Here is a 3,912-nt window from a genome sequence, read left to right as displayed (position 1 = left end):
GAATTTAAGAAATCCAATTGATATGAGGTACACGACATTGTGACAATGCCTCTGACATGTTGATATAGATATAACTATGAGTGATCTTTGGATTTCAAAAGATTTTTGTTATAGATTACTAACATAACAGGGCAGTTAACATAACAGGGCAGTTAATCTATTCACATAGAATGCATTATGTTTAGTAAACCATGTACTTTCATGTAATAAACATGCTGCAGTAAAACTCACAGTGTCATGAACAACAATAGAGCCAAGGAAAATTTAGACATACCAGACTCAGCAATATCAATCTCCTCCTCCTCGACTCCAAGGGTAGATGAATCCATGTCTATTGGTGTTCGTAACCAATTTTGTAACAAAATTAAGGCCTCAAGTGTCTTGGGCTTTAAGGAGCTTCGAAAAGGATCCAAAATTCTTTTTCCGGTACTAAATGCTGATTCTGAAGCAACGGAAGAAACGGGAATAGCAAATATATCTTTAGCCATAAGTGGCAAAATGTCAAACCTCGCAGCATTTACCTTCCACCATTGTAATATATCAAAAGTAGCATTTTCATTTGTGGGTGTGTAGATCGGTTCAACCAAGTACCTTTCTACCTCAGATCTCCCAATGTCCTCCACATTACTCAATTGATGCTTTCGTTTATTCCTTCCCGCCATATACTTGGCCTTGCTAGAAATAGTACTTCCAAAACTCGAAGAACTTTGAGTAGAAGTGGAATTTGTCTCGCCCACAGATTCTGATGAAGATACTGCACATCTAACATTTTCTGCTTTATAAGCTGCAAACAGCTCCACAAAATTTTTCAGAACTTCTTCAACCCATTTTTCTACAAGTTTTTTCTTCATTGCTGGGTCATAATGCACAATTAAATCTTCAACAGTCACAAATAATCCATGTTCTTTCTCTCGTGGATCAAGAAGTACAGCCATAAACATCAACGAATTCATATTTCGGTATGTTCCCCAATATTTGTTGTACTTGAGCAACATTACAGCACCCATGTGGCTTAAGAAAGGGTCCTCATGTGTATTTTTCCATTCTTCTAATTCTTGACGAACAGTGCCAAGTTCCAATAAGAAAGAATGAGAAGTAACATAAGTAGAAGCTGAAAATGCAACAGTTGCTTCATAAAATACGTGTAGAAACTTAATCAGAACTCTCGCGTTGCACCAATCGTATCGTTCAGGAGCATGCATTTTTGGCCTGTTTTTTTTCTTGGCTTTCCTGACAGTAGCAGAATCTTCTTCTTCAGTAGTATCAAGTTCTTCTTCATTGTTTGATTCCAGATCATAATCAGCATCAAGATCAACAGTGTCATCACCATCACCCATAATATTATCTGGTACTGGAATATCAAAGAAAAACTCTTCACAAAATTCCTTATCCAACTCACGTAGCCTTTCAAATGCCTTTTCATATCTTTCAGCAGCAACAAGCATTAAGTAAGTAGAATTCCACCGCGTTCTCACATCTAATATCAGACCCTTTTTACAATCTATTATTTCCGACTCAGCAGCCTCCGTAAACCTTTTATATCTTGCGGGAGATTTCGTGACATATTTTACCACTGCCCTGATCCTGAGAAGTGATGTATGATACTTCTTCATACCGTCCTTCACAACAAGTGCAAGTACGTGAGCCGCACATCGAACATGTAAATGTTTAGCTCCGAGTAATGCAGAACCCCAACTCTGAACTCTCTTCCTCAAATAGTCAACAACAACTTTATTTGCAGACGCATTATCAAGCGTCACAGTGAAAACCTTTTCAAGTCCCCAGTCTAGCAAACATTTCGCCAAAGCCTCTCCAATATTTGTACCTTCATGGCTATCAATCAAGCAAAAACAGATAATTCTTTTATGTAGTTTCCAGTGATGATCAATGAAATGCGCAGTCACTACCATATAATTGTAATTCTGCGATGACGTCCAAGTGTCAGTAGTAAGGCACACTCTTATCTTGTTTTCTTTGAAATAACTTTTCAGATTAGCCTTCTTTGTCAAAAATAGCTTGCACACATCACGGTATATTGTCATACGACTTGGAATCTTAAATCGAGGCTCAAGATACTTACAAAAAGCTATAAAATCTTCACCTTCAACAATTCTAAAAGCCATTTCATCGGTAACGATAAATCTAATCAGCGCTCTCGTGCACGCATCTTGAGAAAAAGACACCCCAACCAACTGTGGTTCCTCTCCAAGCTTGCAAGGCTGGAAGTCAAGTGTTTGTTTTCCGTCAGCTCTAGCCTCATTCATTTCATTCTTATACTTCTGACACTTATCCAAATGATGTTGGAGATTAGAAGTCCCATGTTTCTTACCATCCAAATTTTTCTTACCAATCTTGTAATTAGCCTTTTTGCAATATTTACATTTCGCTCTCTCACCATTTTCATAAATATCATAGTGATCCCATAACTTTGATCTCTTCACACCAGCATTAGGATTATTATCTAATGTTTCAACTGCGGCACAAGCATGTGAAGGTTCAGAAGATGGTGTAGATGAGCCAGCGGTACTCCCTGTCCCTGCTGATGGTCCATGCACTTGTCCAGAACGCGGTGGACGTGGAGGGGGAGGTCCCATTTGTGATGCCACTCCATGTATAATTGGAAGATTAGAAGCAGAATCATCTTCTGAGATTTCAACCATGGTAACCTGCACAAAAGAAACAATTGAAAGTACTAACACCATACTGAATTGAACAAAATACTCATGACTTAGTTCAAATACAAAATAAATTAACTAGGTTGTACTAAAGAACTGAGATTGATTTAAAAAATCAATTAAAACTTGCTAGGTACTCAATTCAGTCCATATAAACTTATAAAAATCTCTAAGTTCAGAAATTATACAAAATTTCTAAGTTCAGTCCATACAAACTTATAAAAATTCTTAAGTTCAGACCATACAACTTATAAAACTTCTAAGTTAAGAGATTATACAAAATTTATTGAAGTACACCAATTTAATTCTAACATGTAGCTTCAACTGAGTCCTAGCGGTAGGGTTGCCGAAGGCCTTATGTTAACGACAGAAACATCCTCTCAACAAAGAGAGAATGAGCTACAAGTAGCTTTTGCGATTCACCGCTAGGACCATTTTTATCATGCTTAATGAGATTCTATCAAACTTCACCTAAGCAATATAAAAGGAACCAAAATAAGCAAAACAGTTGGATATACCTTCTTAGTTTTCCTAAACCAACTCTGATTAGTTGAATTTGTTACATAAGTCACTACCCCACCGACACCTTACAACATAGATACACAATACAAACACATGGGAATGACAGGGATAAAAGAATTAATTATCCATTGGGAATTGCACCAAGGAGACAAACAAATGCTCATGATTCCTAGGGTGTTACAAAATTTATTGAAGTACACCAATTTAATTCTAACATGTAGCTTCAACTGAGTCCTAGCGGTAGGGTTGCCGAAGGCCTTATGTTAACGACAGAAACATCCTCTCAACAAAGAGAGAATGAGCTACAAGTAGCTTTTGCGATTCACCGCTAGGATCATTTTTATCATGCTCAATGAGATTCTATCAAACTTCACCTAAACAATATAAAAGGAACCAAAATAAGCAAAACAGTTGGATATACCTTCTTAGTTTTCCTAAACCAACTCTGATTAGTTCTTCTTCAAACGCTAATGAACTAAACTTCAGTTCTTCAATCTTGACAAACCCTACCATGGAATAAAAAAAAACATTAGATTCAGATAAAAAACAAACCATAAAATGGAAAGGACATATAAAAGGAACCTAAATAATCAAAACAACTTCATAGTTGGATATACCTTCTTAGTTCTTCTTAAACCAACTCTGACCAGTTCTTCTTCAAGCTCCAATAAATGAACTGAACTTCAGTTCTTCAATCTTGACAAACCCTAACATG

General features: G+C 36.7%; 1 long non-coding RNA gene across 1 annotated transcript; it reads right to left on the bottom strand.

Annotated features, from left to right (window-relative positions):
• Positions 1-2,516: 2,516 nt before the first annotated feature.
• Positions 2,517-3,705, bottom strand: LOC113317249. Its single transcript, XR_003343362.1, has 3 exons — positions 3,619-3,705; positions 3,194-3,261; positions 2,517-2,666 (listed from the first exon to the last, which is right to left on the bottom strand). It is a non-coding gene; the product is annotated as an uncharacterized LOC113317249 (long non-coding RNA).
• Between the last annotated feature and the right edge of the window lie 207 nt (positions 3,706-3,912).

Source organism: Papaver somniferum, chromosome 10 (genome assembly GCF_003573695.1).
Source record: "Papaver somniferum cultivar HN1 chromosome 10, ASM357369v1, whole genome shotgun sequence".
NCBI classification, from domain to species: Eukaryota; Viridiplantae; Streptophyta; class Magnoliopsida; order Ranunculales; family Papaveraceae; genus Papaver; species Papaver somniferum.
This window is presented reverse-complemented; position numbering and strand designations above follow the sequence as displayed.